The sequence below is a fragment of the Panthera pardus genome, unplaced genomic scaffold (assembly GCF_024362965.1).
Source record: "Panthera pardus isolate Hobbes unplaced genomic scaffold, ASM2436296v1 HiC_scaffold_17, whole genome shotgun sequence".
Classification (NCBI taxonomy): domain Eukaryota; kingdom Metazoa; phylum Chordata; class Mammalia; order Carnivora; family Felidae; genus Panthera; species Panthera pardus.
The window spans coordinates 22,949,597-22,968,014 of NW_026526732.1; the positions used below are offsets into that span (position 1 = coordinate 22,949,597).

The 18,418-nt window shown below is 40.7% G+C and overlaps 1 protein-coding gene, 1 long non-coding RNA gene and 1 other non-coding gene across 15 annotated transcripts in view; 2 read left to right on the forward strand and 1 right to left on the reverse strand.

The window, feature by feature from the left end:
• Positions 1-18,418, reverse strand: part of AIG1 (androgen induced 1) — a 313,679-nt gene that overhangs the window by 170,342 nt on the left and 124,919 nt on the right. The window lies entirely within an intron of this gene.
• On the forward strand, positions 110-16,646 carry LOC109252541 (uncharacterized). Of its 3 annotated transcripts, none has more exons than XR_008422872.1 (6): positions 110-3,866; positions 4,058-4,610; positions 5,462-5,529; positions 6,526-6,638; positions 8,122-8,903; positions 13,924-16,646. It is a non-coding gene; the product is annotated as an uncharacterized LOC109252541 (long non-coding RNA). The 3 variants fall into 3 exon arrangements; XR_008422873.1 differs by having other exon boundaries at positions 110-732; positions 1,555-3,866; positions 4,058-5,529; XR_008422871.1 differs by having other exon boundaries at positions 4,058-5,529.
• Positions 7,363-7,446, forward strand: TRNAQ-UUG (transfer RNA glutamine (anticodon UUG)). The gene has a single exon. It is a non-coding gene; the product is annotated as a tRNA-Gln (tRNA).

Genomic DNA, 18,418 nt, shown 5'->3' on the forward strand with positions numbered 1-18,418 from the left:
ACTATTACTAAAACACAATAACATGATAGTATACTATTCTTATTAATGTGTAATATATTCCTAACATATAATAATTAAGATGGAATATGTTGTATATTATAGCTTTACTTTAATATACATTAAATTAATTAAACAAGGAGGCCATTAGATTGAGTCGGTTCTAATGCCTTATCAGCTTATAGAAGCAAACCAAAACTCAAGTCTATAAATGCCTCAAGATTAAGAAATTGAAACCTGAAGACAAGCAATCATAGACAATTAAAGAGACTTTCCCAAATAAAGCAACTCCTTGAGCTATAGCCAATCAAATAATCTCCTTGATTTGCTTCTGTGTCTTCTCTGCTAAAGTACTGCCCTTAGTTCCTGTTTGTAGAACGCTCCTAACCACTTCTGGTTTGGCGTTGCCCAGTTCAAGTTGACGTTTGCTCACAGAAATTCTTAATATTTTAATATGATTCAGTTTATCTTTCAACATACATATTTTTCTTAATAAATAGTAAAATAAATATATAAGTAGTAAGAACATTCGCCAGTATGCTCATAAAATCATTTTGTCCCCCACTAGGAATATCAATACTACCCACTGGGAAACTGCGATGGACATTAGGAATCCATTAAAGGATTTTAAACTTGGAAGTGACATAATGAGGTTGACATTTTAGACTTCTAGAAGCCAAGCTCCTAATCTGAAAGAAAGGAAGGAAGGTGATGAGATGGCAACTCCAGTCAATAGTAAGTCAAGAGAAGTTCATGTGAACTTGGAACCACATTTTTAATTACCTTTAAGTAAAAGAGACACTAAGATCATGAAGTGTCATGTGGAGTCTGGTGTAATGTCATCTCCTACCTCTGAATGAAGCAGATTGCACATGAAACAGTGCCATATAAACCAGCAAAATACTTTCTTGGCTGTGGTCAAAGATCATGTTTCTGAAAGTCCAAATACCAGAAGCGCCCGAATCATAAAATTATTATAAGAGAATCAAGAAAAAAACAATTAAATGGCATTGGCCTGATCATTTTTTTGTGGAGGGTGGTTTGTGGAGACAGTGTTATCTGCTGAAATAAGAATGGTAAGTTGGCAATGTCACGCTGGCGAAACTCATTTGAGAGACATCATCAATAACATGCTACGATCTCCCTGTAATGCAGGAGTTGTAGTTTTAATGATCATCTATATGTTCTGGTGGATTTTAAAGCATTACATTGCAATGTGAAAATGAATATTACGTGATAAAATGTCTCTTTTCCCCCCAATTCTGAGCAAGCTACATTTATTGGTTTGTGAGAGAGCTCCAGAGACAATGGAAGAGAATTGACAACGGGGTTGTGTGAAGGCTTTGCTGGGACTCCTGACTTGGGCAATATTAGCTGTAGAATACTGCTTTCACAGAAGGAGAAGCCAGGAGGCGAAGCTAGGGGAACTCAGTTACACAATGAGCTGATGTCAGCACCACAGTTATAACGTGAGTCTCTTCAGACTAATTCCTTTTTGCAGGCAAAGGTCTTCAAATGTAAGCACAAAAAGTTTTATGTGCTTTGTTCAAATTGCAGGAAACAGAGCTGCTCTCTTCATAGCGCCTTATCACCAGGTCCAAAGGCACTCCTGGAGCCAAGCCTTCCCTCCGCTGGAGGCACAGGACCCACCGAGGGCCATACTCTGCTTCTTCTGGCTGGGAACATCACAGTTCCTCCTATTGGCCCCCAATCTGGGTTTCTACCATGGTGCTGGTGAGACCCAACACTGCCAAGCACATCTTGGCCAGGCACACATCAAAGCAATGTCTCATGTGGCCACAAAAGTAACTTTTGCCTTTTCCCAGGAATAAGGATTGAACCCTGAAATTGAAAGTGAGTTGGCGTTTTACAATTGACATCTTGAAAGTGGAAAGAACACATTTTTCAAAAGCTAGCTAGCTCCACACCTACATGAAGAGGCAGAGGAAGGTTACCTTGGTTTCCCTATTCTCCAGACCACACCCATCACTTTGGTGACAATCACTTCTTTATTGGTTTTAAGCTTCCCTCAGTCCCCTGAGTCCATGTAAGTAAAGGAGGTTCAGGTCCCCACAGAGGCTGCTTAGCTTCTCTTTGCTGCTCCTCAGCTGTTCCCTCCTTCCTGGTGGCCTATGGCTGTGTGATGCTTCTGCCTCTCCATATACTCTCTCAGTCCGGCATCCACGACATTTGCTCCCCCCCCCCCCCCCCCCAATGCACTAGACATGGAGTAATGTGCCTCCCACACACACAGCACCTGCAGCGGTCATCACTGTACCCAGCCCCACTTAGCTCAGTGCCTAGTATACAGCAGGCAGTGAGTAAGCATTTATTGACAGGCTGACCAACTGGCTATAGGTAAGATTCTTGCCTTCTGGGACAACCTCCCTACCGCTGAGAAGTCTTTGCTCAAGAGTTGTAACTCAGTGACAGAAATTCAGACAGTTAATTATCTTTCTTTAGGCTAGGTTATTTATGGAAATAGGATGCTTGGTGGCTTGTCCTGACATCCCAAGTTCCTTGAGAACTTGTGAAATAACTGCCCTTCTGTAATTCCATTAATTTTTTAATGGTCACCTAAGTTAAGTAGTTTCTACATAATTTTCATATGCAAATTCTGAGGCCTAAGTGTTTCAAATTCAATGAAAGTTAACGGTGTATATTTTCATTTTTGAAAACTCACACTGAGATAAAAGTCTTAGGTAAAAATATTCACAGCAGTTGGCAGAATTATTTGAGCAATTATTTAATGTAAAGGAAATGATCTCCTGAATTAAAAAGTTACAGAGAACGAGCTTGAGAACTGTCATTTTAAGGCAAGATTGCACAGGTGTGACTTTTTTCACTGTCCCAGAGCACATTTGTAAGTCAAACAAGTGCATAAATACCAAAACAGAAGTCAGAAAATTATGACTGAGTTCCTCTGTTACCACCATTCCAAATGATCTCTTTGCAAACAAGGAGCCTTCTCTTAAAAACATTCTGAGCACTTTAACCACAGATGTTCTCTTAAAAGAATCTGTATGTCTCATTGACTATAAAACAGTGACACACACAAATATACCAAAAGAGATAGGAGAGCCACATTACCCTAGAATACACACAAATTGCAACTCAAATAGGGACAGAAGCAAGGAAAAAGTGAGACAAATTTGTTGCACACATTTTGGAGTTTGGAGAGAGGCAGTCAAGACAGCGGACTGTAAGTATTTTCTGGATGTCTGATTTTCACTGTAGGCATGTGTCAAATTTGCTTCTTTGACCAACAATTTTTTTAAAAAAAATTGTTAAATTATCTTGTCCTTTGGGGCAAATCAGGCTAATCGCATCAATGTGAAGATTCAGGGGAAAGTTATGTATAGTTTTAGAAATTTACTATCACTGACTTGATGGTTTAATCTCGTACTTCTGCAAAGAAGCAAAATAGATGAGAATCGTTGCCATATATGTTTGGGAACTTATGGCTGATTGAGGAAGCCATAACAGTATTTAGTTATTGGCAGGGCAAGAGTGGCTTTCATTCAGTCATTTATTCATTCAGTAAACACTTACTGAGCTCCTCTTATGTGCGAAGTATCTGAGGCAGAAGCATAAAGCAGGTGTATGTCCTCCTTGCGGGATGTGTGAAACATAAACCTGATTATAATACACAACAGAGAACATCCTGTGCTGTAGGATATGCAAGCAACATCATTAGTAGATTCAAGGGGCAAAGGGAGAGCTTCTCCCCGGGCAGACTGGGGAGGGCTTTGTGGAAGATGTCACATGTCAGCATGAAAGAAAAGTGGATTTCAACAGTGGAGACAGAAAAGAAGGATGCAACAGTTGAGCGAGAGCGTATAAGCAAAGGCACGAGGGAAGACATGGCAGTGAGGAAATCGTGGAGTTTGTTAAGAACTTGCTATAGATAAAGGGCAACGCTTGGAATTAAGTCTGGAAAAATAGATTGAACCCCAAAAAGAAGACTTTAAATGCCAAGCTAGAGAGTTCGAACTTTATTAAGTGGGCAATGGGAAGTCATGAAAGGGTCTTGAGGCAGAGAATGGTTTAAGAGATGTAGTTTCGGAAGATTAACTGACATGAGCCCACAGGATATATTAGAGGGGAGAAATGGAAGGCGAGGAGCTCAACCAAGAGAACATTACTATCCTCCAAGTGACAGGGATTGAGGACAGCTTTGGGGACAGGAGGAATGAAAACAAAAGGTAGAATCAGAAAACACTGAAGGCAAACATTGGAATGGCAGGAAGAAAGGCAAAGGGAACTGGTATTTATTGAGGACATACTACCTGTTACTCAGAACACTAGATATATAGGATAAACAAATGTCCTTTTCTTGCCACAATCTGTTTATGCCTTCTTTTCTTTTCTATTGTTTTCTTTGATCATGAGATAATTATTAACAATGGCTCCTTTCATTCTCCATGTGTTCTGGTTCGGACAATGCGGTACACCATCCTGTTTTTATGTACTTTTCATCTTTGCTTCCTCCCGTTTGCCATCTTCCAGTGTGCACCTGAAGACGCTGAACATCTGAGGAGTCGCCTCATGGCGTGTGGCCAGTAGGTGGAAGAGCCTGGATTTGAATCCAGATCTATAGAGTTCCAAAACGGGTGTGATTTCTACTCTATCTGCTCTCCTGTCCCCAAATTATGGCAGATGGTAGAGGGCAGAGAGGGGGACATTCATTATCAGAAAAGGAATGTCAGAGAGAATCAGGTTAGGGTACATGTTGACGGGTTCTGGTTTGCATGTGTGATCTCTTGTCAGGTCTCTAAGGTGCTGGAAAGATATAGAAGTAGCTGGAATACTGGCTGGAACCTGGGAGTGACATCACTGTAGTTACAGGTTTGTGAGCCTTCCAAATCAACAGATGGGGGACGCTGGGGCTGAATGTCGTGGCCAAGCTTGAGACTGCAGGACAAAGGTCACAGCTCAGATGCCTGCAGTGGCTGGGCAGGTCACACACATGAGTGGGCAGGTGTGAGACATTTTGGAGTGGCATGAGGAGGTGTTTGTGAGGATTATCTTCATTCCTCTCAGAAATTATTTGCAATTTTGGATAGACACAATATAGTCATTTAAATGGTAGTCTATTTCTTAATTAAAGCCGGCAACTAGAGTTATTTCCTGTATTTAAAAAAAATCACAGTTTATTGGGGCGGCTGGGTGGCTCAGTTGGTTAAATGTCCGACTCTTAATTTTGGCTCAGGTCATGATCCCAGATCATGAGATCAAACCCTGTTTCAGGCTCTGTGCTGATTGTGGAGCCTGAGTGTGATTCTCTCTCTCCCCCTCTCTCTGCTTCTCTCTCTTTCAAAAAAAAAAAAAAATAAATACACTTAAAAAAATTAAAAATCACAATTTATTTATAAAAATAGTTATTTTGTTAATGATAAGACTAATTAACATAACAAAATTATAAATTCTAGGCATTCATTTTTGTTTCCTTATTTTCCCCTAGGAGAGATCTCAAGTGAAAATTTTTTAAAAGTACAACTAGTTCTGATCAGAACCACCAGCTATGTGCAAGTATGTTAAAACAAATTGCAGTGCATTTTTACTGTCCTAAACAATGGCCAAATAACTCAGACACCATTGCCATGAGCACGTAGGTGAGGGCGGGATTAGGGGGCAGGGTAGAGGAAGCTGGGGGATGGAGGGGGACGGCATTTTGAAAAACAATATGCTCAAGTTTCAAACTTACATACCAACTTATTTATGTTAGAAAAAAAATTATTTATGAGAAAAAGCTACTAGTCTTGCCATTGTTTCACACTTTCCATTCAAAGGTAAGAAGTGCCTGTAGCCCTCATGGCCCTACACCAGTGGTTCTCAAACTTTTACCAGTGTGAGATTTACTTGGACTTCTTTACTGGAGGACTCATTACAACACAGATTGCCGGGCCACCTCTCAGGATGTTCTGATTCCATCGTTCTGGGATAGGTTGTGAGAGTTTGTATATTTAAGCAGTTCCCTAGCAATGGTGATGCTCCTGGTCCGGGGACCACACTTTGAGAACCTGTGTTCTACACACCAGTGGGCATGCTAGACAGGGGCTGGCTGGCTTCCGTCTTTTTCAGAATTACCGTGGAGCATAAACATCCACTAAGGCCCTGTTTCTCATGGCACTCTGGAAAATGATTCAACGACATGGCTTGGAAAAGAGGTCCAACTTTTTGCCTCATTGTCTGTGTTCTGAATCCAACCTAGTTTAATATTTTGGAAAATGTTACCCTTTTCTGTACCGAGCAAAGTAAATATTTTGTCAGTTGTTAAGGATGAGCTGCAGAGTAAGACCTAAAGATGTATCCAAATTCAGCAGGAAAGCTTGGAGCTGCTTTGGAACTTTTTCCAGATTGTGATTTGTAATGTATTTCAGAAGCCAGCAGAAATACCAACCACTCGATCTATTAAGAAAAGGCTGAATGAACCTTTTCACAGCACTTTTTTTTTTCCACACCAACTCTCATTACGCTTGGCAAAGAAAAGAGAAAGAAGTGAAAAAAATGCTTTTCTGTCCATAGGATTTCATCAGAGCATTGTTCTCACATAAAGAACTTAGTAGCAGAGAGTTTTAGAATCGGAAGATCTTGAACAATTCCTTTGTGACAATTAAAACAACTAAGGCTCAAGGAAGGTAAGTCATTTGCCCGAGGACCAGACAGTGGCAGAGCTGGAGCTGGAGTTAAGCTCAAAAGCTCTTGGCTCCTGGGTCAGCACTTTTCTTACCATGACACGCCACCTTCCATGCAGCAGAATCCTAAGAGACCCATTTGAAAAACAACAAAAAAACCCAAATCCTACCAGTAGTGTATTTCATGCTGTGCTTTCCCCCCTAAGCCACTCGGGTATGGTTGGCTTTGCATACCGGCGACAGTGCTGGGGAGCAGACAGGAGAGGTCCTGGAGGGGGCTTTTCTCATCTTCCTTGCTAGGCATTTCCCGAATCATTTTCCATTATAGTGATTTGGGTTTTTAACGTGATGGGTGGGTGGAGATGGTACAGACACAAACCTCATGGTAAGAAAGATAAGCCCCACATTTTGACAAAGAAATATGTGGGGAGGACTTAGAAGGGCAAAGGGTCTTAAAGATCATTAGGTTCACACGTCTCATGTACGGATGAGGAAACTGAGGGTCTTAGGAGCCCAGGAACTTGCTGGGTGTTCAATCTATTCAGTGGCAGAGCTCATGCCTGATCACAGGTCTCTTATCCTGTAGCATGTTACCACTTGGACCTTATCATCCTGTCTACTGTACTACAGTATGTTGATTTAAGCCAGAAAAATGCATGCTCCACTGTAAGTCTAGATCCAACAATACTGAATCTATTCAGCTTTCAGAAAGAAATATGACAAGGGTGCCTGGGTGGCTCAGTTGGTTGAGCATCTGACTTTGGTTCAGGTCACGATCTCATGTTCGTGGGTTCGAGCCCCACATCGGGCTCTGTGTTGACACCTCAGAGTCGGGAGCCTGTTTCAGATTCTGTGTCTCCCTCTCTTTGCCCCTCCCCTGCTCATGCTCTGTCTCTCTTGGTCTCTCAAAAATAAATAAATAAATAAATGTTAAAAAAATTTTAAAGAAAGAAATATGGTAATAATAATAGCTAACATTTCTTTTTTTGTGTTTTTTTTTAAATTTTATTTTTGAGACAGAGTGCGGGTGGGGGAGGGGCAGAGAAGGAGACACAGAATCTGAAGCAGGCCCCAGGCTCTGAGCTGTCAGCACAGAGCCTGACGCGGGGCTCAAACCCATGAACTGTGAGGTCATGACCTGAGCTGAAGTTGGATGCTTAACTGACTGAGCCACCCAGGGGCCTCAATGGCTAACATTTTGTGAGTGCTAACTCTATGCTAGGCACTGTTTTAAGCTCTTTCCATGGACTATGCATTTAGTCCATCATATCACTGAAGAAGATAGAATACTGTAAGGCAGGACGTGGAAATTAAAGATGAAATTAAGTAATGAATGTGAAGCACTCATGAGGCCTGTGCTATTTTCCCAGGACATGTTATTGTCTGTTAAATGTGATAATATAAGCAAAGGGTTTAAAACAGCTCTTGGCTCACAGAGCTTACTACATACTAGCTGTTATTATCACATTTTTCTCTGTTTCTTCAGGTGGAACAGACCAAAGCAACTGATCTAGATAAAAGTTATGAGCCATGTTAGATTCAAACACAGGTAATATCCTTGGGAACCAGCTGCCACCAGCAGAGACCACAGAGACCACAGTGGAACTTGGATGAAAATGCACTCAAAGGCCAAAGGCTAAAGCCAGAGACCACAAAAGAACTGAATTAAACAAGTTTTTACTGGGCCTTGGTTTCAAGGAGCTCAGAGGGTTTACCAGACTTCTTGTCGGCCTTCATCACACCCAAGTTAGAGGGGAAAGTGAATATTGTACGAAGATGGCTTTCATATGAAGGCAGTCTGCAAAAGCAAAACTGATCACTCAAAGCCAGGGGGTGAGGACCCAATTTCCTTAACAAGAATGCATGGATCTACTGGTGAAGGAAAAGAATATCACTGTTAATTAAGATGAAACAACAACACTACTACTCATTAAAGTACCCAAGGCAGGTAAACTGCCTTGTAAATTGACCACTTGGGAATGTTTGGCTTACCAGGTACTTGCACACCGGCAAGAAACTCAGGAAATCCAGACAGAGTCCACCCTGCTGCTGCTCACCTCCTCTCCTATCTGGCAGCCAGAGAGGATTTGTTCTGTTTTGTTACGGAGCGATAAAGTAGGATCAGTGAGTGGAAGACTCGTGAAGGTAGATTTTTGGCTCAAGAGAACACTTTTCAAAAATTAGATGACCCAATGATGAATGTGCTGCTAGCTAAGGTAATGTGTGCTCTGTAGGTGATCAAGGAGAAGCCCCAGGAACACACATTCAGTATGCAATTATGGGTATCATAATTTTCATTATCGTTGTAATCATTATCTTATTAGCATTCCACCAGGCAGATATGGGCATTGATTAGTGTTGAAAATGGTTCCACCAAGAGAGGCCAGTTGATTTTAGGTCAAACTTGACTTTGAATGAAAGTTCTATCATTTACCAGTTATATGATTTACAGCTGGTAATTAAACCTCTCTAAGCCTCAGTTTCCTCATCTGTGCAACAGAGATTACAATAAGTACCTCTCTTGTTCATTTATTCATTCACCCGATACTTACAAGGCATCTACTGTGGGCAAGGCACTTTTCTCAGTGTTGAGGATTTGGTGATGAACAAGATGGACAACATCTTTATTCTCCATGGGGTCCCCATTTCAGAGTATGTGGAGAGAGTCAGAAACTATACAAGTAAAAATAAATATAACAAACTAATAAGCTGATTAAATACTTATGCAGGTAGTAATAAATGTTGTGAATCAAACAAGATACGATGTCCAGGATATCTTTAGTTAGGATGGCCAAAGAAGACTTCTCTTAGAATGTGACATATACATTGGAACCTAAAATAAGAGAAGGGGCCCTATGACCTGAGCTGGACTACTGTGTTTGGAGTGGGGTGGGGTGAGTAGTTTCAGATGAAGTTGATGGAGAGGATTAAAGGAGGTAATATAGGATGATCTGCCTTACAGTTCACGGTGCACAGAAAGCATTTGTGTTATTCCTACTAAAAAAATTTCATGACACATCGATGCGCTTGTGTAGACGGCAGACAGAGGCATCACTTCTCTATTCCTGGATACCCCCAAATGCCCGGGTCTCACCACCCTGCTAATACCCAATCCAATCCTAGCATGATCTGAATTTTAACCACTGGAGAGTACAGCATTTCAGAGCTAGAGGAGAACTTGGTCGTTCCAAACATGAATTAAGACATCATGATAATGGGTAATCTGAGGGTTCTTTGGAGCAGCCTCTGAAGCCCTGAGAAACAGAAGATTGGGGTGGTTAAGAGGATGGGACCCTAGGCCTCCTGCTATTACTTCAACCGGAAGAATTCTACAAGTGCCTGTTTTATTTTTTTATTTTTCACTTGAAAACTGAGTTGTTTCGCTAAAGACAACCCTAAAGCTTGAAAATCCAGTTTTGTGGGTAAGGAAATTGAGCCTCAAAGAAGTTAAATGATACACTCAAGGCCATTTAGCTGATAATTGGCCAAGTGGAACTAGGACCCATCTCCTGACCTCTGATTTAATAATTTCTCCCTATGTTTTGTTAAATAAAACACATACACCCCCCGTATAGGTATGGAATTTGTTTCTGTGCAACTTTGTGTTAACCAATTACCTTTAGTACAAATGTATATCTGAGTTCTGATGCTTTGGAAGATATCACTTCTATTTAATTAATTTTGAAACGACAAATACAGATCCTGTTTTCAGTGTCTTGCAGTTCACAGAGGTTTCCTCAGAAAGAAAAGATGTTTCAGTTAGAGTCTAGGAGTAAAATGTGAGGGAATAGGATTAAGGCAGAAATTTCTGGAAAAAAAAAAAGTTTCAGAAGTTGAATTAGTCTTTCTTTCCTCCCCTAAGGGAAAACTAAAGTTAAAAATTGGTGAACTACACCAATTGGTGTATTTTGCTAGAAAAAAACAGGTGTAGTTTACTAGAATAAACTATGGAGTTGGGGGTCAGAAAGTGGCAGAGGTTTAGGAAAAGAACAAAAGATATGATTTGCACGATGCTGAGAATGAACAAGGATACCCAATTCTAGGAATCACTACCTTTGATAGTGGCAACTGTTTTTGTTCTGTTTAGACTCAATTTCTCGTGGAGAAGTGGGGGCCACATGGCTACTCCATGAGAAGCAGGTTTGGAAGAAGAGAGAAATCTGCAAATATTTGTGAAGACATATGTCAAACACCTGCTTCAGGGACAAGAAGTTGGGCAGGAGGGTTTGATCAAATGGAGGCAAATTTCCTAGTTGGAAAGGGATAGTAACAACGGGCAGCCTTTGGTACTTTATTCTGTTTTTGACCATCCAAGCACTACTGCCTTGTAGGACGAGGTAATTTCAAGTGTTTCCTGGATTAGCTGACTGCAGTTAAGAATAAGTTGTCTCCCTTTTGGTCAATTAATGCCAGCAACTAAAGCAAAGGGACAGGAGCATTTTCACTAGGTTGCAAATCTTCCGAGCTCAAGGGACTCTCAAAAGAAGGCTAATAGTTTTCTCTTCAACTGAGAGTAAAGCTGTTCCAAAAACTCCTACAACTAAATGGAAAATAAAAAGACCCAAATGAGGCCAATACTTGCAGTAAGTATAAATGACTATCTTCGCTCTAGATAGACTTCATTCAAATTGCTAACGCAAAGTAAGCAAATTCACAAATGAGAAAATGCAATTAGTAAATACACAAATGAGGAAACATTCACACTAAAATCACAATGAGATGCTGTACCCCCTCCTATTGCATGAGAGCTGACAAGGGGGCAGTGAGGTTGGTGACCTCATGCATTGCCGGAGAGCGGCGTAAATCGATACAGCCCTTCCAGAAAGAAAGCAATTTGGCAACACATATTGAGCTATAAACACGGTCATACCACATGACCAGTGACCCCACTTGTCAGACTCTATCTTAAATAAAAATATGTGAAAAGCTATAACCATAAAGATGTTGGAAGAATGTTTAAAATATTACAAAGTTAGAATGGGCAAGGAATTTCAATTCAATTCAGCGAATGGTAATTGAATATCCACCAGTAACTGGGTATAATAAAGGAGAGTTCCTTTCCTCAATAATTAATAATCACAGCTTAATGCCTATACTCTTTTCAGTATTAGGCACCCTTTGGAAAGAAGGTTATGGAGACACGAAGAGATTAAAATGTGTGCAATATATTAAGTTTAAGAAGCACAAACATTATATTTATCATAATGTTCAGAGGGAAAAAAGAAAATGAAAAAGCCCTGAAGGAAATAAACCAAAATGGTACCAATGACAGAATCATGGGTCATGCTTTCTTTATCTTAATTTTTCTCTAATGTTGGTTTTATTACCTTTAAAATAAAGAACAATAATAAAATGGAGTAGAGAAACAGAGAAAAATAAAGCGGTGATTGAATAAAAGAAGAAGATCAATGAGGAAAGTCCCAAGTACACTTAAGAATTTTTATTCATTTAAAAATTGCTTTTAATTGTATATCTGTAGTAATTGATTAGTACTAAGGACTTGTCAATTTACTAAACTGTTTTATTTTAGTAGAAAAATTGTGAGGGTTCTAAAACAGAGATTTATTGAACCTCACTCATGGAGACCTTCAGAATCTCACATAAATAAATTACTTGGAAGCAGGAATTTAGGAAATGCTGCTATCTAAAAATGATAGGCAAAAATTTACTGCAAAGGTTTGGGCTTGAAGAACAGAGAAGATTCTGGGGTCCCAAAAGTGGCTCTTCCTGGCACGGACCTTCCTGCAGGTAATGCAGCAGAATAACCTCTTCAGCAAGGAGGAGAAGCCTCATCGAAGGGCAAGGGAGGCCCTTAGCGGCAGGGATTTCTAGGTGTTCTGAGTCCCCCAGATTAACTGCTCCAATTCCCTGGGCCCTGCTCTTCCCAGGACACTGGAAGATACTGTGTGTTCAGCTAACATTATGGTTTAAAATCCCATGGGATTAAACTTTGTGGGATTTAATTTTTTACTAAAATACCTCTGTTTGGAGGCCACATACATAAAGGACTTTTTTTTTTTTTTTTTTTTTTTTTTTACATGACCATTGAAGGTTCTTGGATTTTTCTTGTACCTTGGTCCAAGCAGGTGTGGTTTGGAGCTCCTCATTCTACATCTCACCTTAGGGGCCTCGGATCTCTCATATCTTTTCCCGTCTTCCATGGCAGTGGTAATCCAAAACCTTTCCTTCCCTCCATGAGTGGTTGATGCAAGATGAGCACAGATGCATTTAATTAAGTCATTGACCACTGGGTGCCATGAGCTGTTGGAATCACCTTCTGGATATTAAATAGGACTTTGCAATCTACCTAATCTAGGTTAGAGAATCAATTCCCAATTTCTTCATATTTCCTGGAGAGTCTGTTTCCTGAAACCCACTCCTGGGATCAATTTCCATATCAACCATAGTTCTTGATTGCAGGCAATTGAAACTGATCTGATGATAATTAACCTGACAACAACTCCACCCCCACCCCACCCCTAATTTTTGAAAGGGTACTGGGGGCTCATAGAACTAAACAGAGTCTGAAGGATCAGGTTCATAAAGTGCCAGGAACAGGAGCTCTGAAAGTGTTGGTTGATCTTACAAGCTGGTTCCAGTTCTGTTAGGGAGAAATTACAAAAAGTAGTAAAAGGCGTAAAAAGATCTTATTTATATATGTGTAGTATGTGTAATGAAAATATCTGCCATTGACTTAAAAAAAATTTTTTTTATGTTTATTCATTTTTGAGAGAGAGAGAGATAGAGTGTGAGCAGGGGAGGGGCAGAGAGAGAGGGAGACACAGAATCTGAAGCAGGCCCCAGGTTCTAAGCTGTCAGCACAGAACCGGATGCGGGGCTTGAACTCACAAACTGTGAGGTCATGACTTGAGCCGAAGTTGGATGCTTAATCAACTGAGCCACCTAGATGCCCCCTCCACCACTGACTTTTAATTGTGATTTTACCACTAGTTGTATAACCTTGCATTTTGCATTCTGAGCCTTAATAACACCCTATGTAAAAAGAACCAGTTTAGAGCCTGTTTAAACTATGGCTTCCTTCTAGCTTTCATGTTCCTTGAGTCTATACCAACAGCGAGGACCTGTCTGAGACCTCTTCTCTCCTGCGCCCCTGCCCCTGGGAAGAACACAGCTAGGGAAGCACAGACCACTTCTGTTAAAGCCCCAATGCAGCCACAGAATCCTTCTCAACACAGAGCTCCAGACAGCTACTAGCCGTCGGCTGGAATCTGCACGGAATGGGAAATCAATTTGCCATTCTCTCTCTGTACTTGTTCTGTTTTCACAGGATGAGCTAAACCAGAAGAGCCAAGACATCCAAAGAGCATCAGGAAAAGTCTTTGCTGAAAAGAATCTTCAAGACCAGCTTGTGCCCTGCTGCTAAACATCAGTTCAGCTTGTAAAATCTCCCTGGTAACACCGTACAATAAGGTACCATCCAGTCAGCCTGGAAGTTTCATCATATAACTCAAACACGCTTCAGGGGCTCTCGGTATGGTGTCCTTCACTCCATTCTTAAAGGCCTTGTTTTTTGTCCTCCATTCTCCTTGTCCACACACCTGACGACTGTCCCATTTATATTCTGCTGGAACCCTCCAAACTAAACATAATGGAACTGAGGGAAACCTAGAAAAGCCCTGGATCCGATTCACTTGGTCTCCATAATCAAAAGAGTCTGGAAACAGAAATGTCAGGACTTTGTAAATTTCAATCAGGACAAAGTAGGGGAGAAGCAGTCTACTGAAAGAAAAACTATTTTCAAAAATGAAACAGGAGTCTTGACCATTCTCCCAACTTAGAAGGCTCATCTCACCAAATACGATGCATTGGTCAGGGTTAGTTTTGGCTACAGATACCACAGAGACTCGACGTCATGGTGTCTTGGAGCAGGGAATAACAGGTGCCAGCCCATGGACTCAATCCAGCCTGCTGCCTATTTTTGTATATTGAAATTTTATTTGAACACAGTCACTCCTGTGTGTATGTGTTGTCTGTGGCTGCCTCTGTAATCCACCAGTAAAGCTGCACAGTTGTGACAGAGATCTATGTGGCCTCCAGAGCCTAAAAGGTTTATTAGCTGGCTCTTTACTAAACAAGTTTGTAACTTGTTGGTTTGTAACTTGTAAGTTTGTAAGTTGTTAACTGCTGCCTTCGAGTATCAATGTAGTTCCCTCTCATAAGTAAGTCCAGAGGCCAGCAACACAGGAGTTAATAGCGTCATCAAGGAAAGGACTCCCTCTGTCTTTCTGCTTTGACATCCTAGCACATGGCTTTCCTCATCAAGATGACCCCATGGTTTCATGGTCCAGAATGGCTTCTGAGACTCTTATTACCATTTCTAAAAAGCAAGCTAGAAGAAAGAGGAAAAGCAGAAGAATAAAGGCTGGAGAGGGGGGATTGCCTTCCTGATGAGCCCTGATTAAGTAGCTTTCCTGAAGTCCCGCAAAAACACTTCCATTTACATTTTATTTGCCAGAACTTATCCATTTGCCATATCTAGCTGCAAAGCAGACTGGGAAATAAAGATTAAAAAAAAATTGGTAACCATGTGCCCCACTCAAAATAAGTGTATTACTTTGGAGAAAAGAAACAATGTATGCTGAGTTAGCAGGTGGCAGTCTTGGCTACCAAAGAGTATTTAGTGAAATCATGCATAGCAGATTTACTGATAACTGATACCTTGTTTCATTTGGGGATGGAAGTTTCTGAAGAATGAAGAATTTGTATTCTGGCATTACAAATTATACTTCTTTTGTCTTGTGTCTTAATCATTTGGTATGCGTATGTCTTATGTTTAATCACTTGGTACGTCAATTAATATCAGTGACTTAGTCCATTTGGGCTCTTTTAATACAAATATCAAAACTATCACGCACTGGGAGGCTTAAACAACAAACACTTATTTCTTACAGTTCTGGAGTCCAAGGTCAAGGTGCCAGCAGATTGATGTGTCTGTTGAGGACCCAGTTTCGGGTTTATAGGCAGCTTTCTTCTCACTGGGCCTAACATTGGTAGAAAGAGAGTGAGAGAGCTCTCTTGGATCTCTTTTTTTAAGGGCACTAAACCCATTCATGGGGGCTCCACTCTCATAACCTTATCACCTCCCAAAGATTGCACCTCTTGTCACCATTGCCTTTTGGGTTAAGATTTCAACATATGGATTTGGGGGGGGACACATTCAGTCCATCGCAGTGATTGATTGATTGACGCATACAAGAAGACTTACTGAGGACCGACACTGTTCCAGGCACAGGGTGAGGCAAAGGCAAAGTGCAATGACCCCGAGTCCCTGCCCTCAAGGAGTCTGAGTCAACAGGGGAGAGAAGCAAGCACATGGACAATGGCGTTTCAGGGAGAGAAGTTTCCTGGGGAAGCAGATATCGGCACACTATGGAAAGCACACAGGAAGGTCTTGAGACTTGCGCTGAACATGCAAGAACTAGCTAGAAGTATTTTGCAGGGTGAAGGACTGGGATCAAGGGAATTCCAATATGAGGAAGGAGTGTGTGCAAAGACATGAGGAGAAGAGAGGGTGGTACATGTAGCCTGGCTGAGCACAGGGTGTGCCAGGAGGCACAGGAGATTATCTGGAGAGGTGGGCACAGATCACCCCCAGAACAGAAGGGACCTCTGCATAAAAGGCATTGAGTTTCCTCTGGACAGTGATGAGTAGGCACTGAAGGATACCACTTAGGAGAGGGACACGATCAATCTGTGTTTCATAAAGATCATTCTGGTCATAGTGAGGACAGACTGGGGTGGGGCAGGAAGTAGGAAGACAGCAGGAGCCTTCCATTTATTCCTTGTCACATATTTTGCAATTATGTTTAAGTTAAAGTATGATCTTGTATTGTTGTAAGAGAATATCCATTCAGGCAATGGCTACTTACTAAGGGAATATAATGGATAAAATTAACCTATACAGTAAAACCTTGGATTGTGAGTTCCTTCTTCTGGGAGTGTTCTGCAAGAGGACCAAACATTTCTAATAAATTTTAACTTGATAAATGAGCAATGTCTTCCAATACGAGTATTACATGACACTGAATGTCACATGATCACAACCGAGCCAATGGTTTCTGTCTCTCTCTCTCTGTCTCTCTCTGTCTCTGTCTCTCTCTGTCTCGCTCCGGGATTGTGGGTGATCATCAATGCAATGTCACATTCCTGCAAAATCCTCAAAAGGAGGCAAAAACGAGTGTCATTGGATAGGTTCCTTGTTAAACTTGCACGAAAAGGATTCCATTAAGCCAATAGATAGCAGTGATTCCATTAGTGACAGTGAAAGTCGTCCTACACAATAACCCCCCTCTCTCTTGTCTCCCTCACACCAGCCATGAAGGTTTTCAAAGGTAGGTGCAGGTGAATTTGTTTTTCTTTATATTTTGTATTTTATTATTTTGTGTCATATTACAGTATCTTAATCATTTTTATATGAATATTTTTGGGTTGTGGAATGAATCATCTGAGTTTCCATTATTACTTATGGGGAAATTCACTTTGATACGCAAGTGCTTTGGATTACGAGCGTGTTTCAGGAATGAATTATGCTTGCAAAACAAGGCTTTCCTGTATTTCTTTTCTTTTTTCTTTCTTTTCTTTCTTTTTTTTTTTTTTTTATGAGTTCAAGCCCCATGTTGGGCATAGAGCTTACTTTATTTTTTATTTTTTTTAATTTATTTTTTTAATTTTTATTATTTTTTTCAATATATGAAGTTTATTGTCAAATTGGTTTCCATACAACACCCAGTGCTCATCCCAAAAGGTGCCCTCCTCAATACCCATCACCCACCCTCCCCTCCTTCCCACCCCCCATCAACCCTCAGTTTGTTCTCAGTTTTTTAAGAGTCTCTTATGCTTTGGCTCTCTTCCACTCTAACCTCTTTTTTTTTCTTCCCCTCCCCCATGGCTTTCCTGTATTTCATTTAATCCTTGCAGTCATTCTGTGGAACCCCATCTTACACAGGAGGTAAGTGAGGCTGAGAAAGGTGAGGTGGCTTGCCTAAAATCTCACAGCTGACTAAACGGTAGAGTAGGGTTTGCGTTAAGGTTTTCTGATCCCAAGTCCAGTGCTCTTTAAAACTGCATGTTGAGAGCAACAAGCATTCCAGACTCAACCTGTCACCCCTACATCCAGTCCAGGCAGCACTATTTGCATATCTTGGCAGTAACATATCTTAGTGGCTTTAAATGTAGGAAAACACGGAGGCATTTCCCTTCAGTCACTTTATGAAGCAAGATATCAAGAGAATTTTATTAGGCTTTGGCAAATACTCTTAATAGGAAAAATCAACCATATATTTTATTATTCTTTTGTTCAGTGCTGTGGCAATTATTCAAACACTCACGAAAGATCTATGTTTCTCTATAATTCCAACTTTCTATTTGATTATAGTCCATGTTTCATCATTTATGAGAGGAGTAATAAGAATAGACTTATTCAAAATGGACTTGTTTAAAGTCTCAAATCGACTAAATTAAGTAATATTTTTATTTTTTTAATTGCTCACACAGATTTTCGTCTTCTCAGAAAGAACTTTCCAGATACTTGCTCTCTTCTCATGACCTCCATGTTTGAGCGGGAGGCTGCCCCTTTTTTATTATGCCATCCCATACTCTGTCAAAACATTTGAAAGCCTGCATTGTGATAGTTTCCTCATCTTTTTTTTTCTCCACCAGATAATAAGATCCTTGAAGTCAGCAACAAAGTATGTATTTGTATCTCCAGGCACACTAACCGGCATTTGATAGCCCACGATAATTGTTTCTGGATTCATTAATAA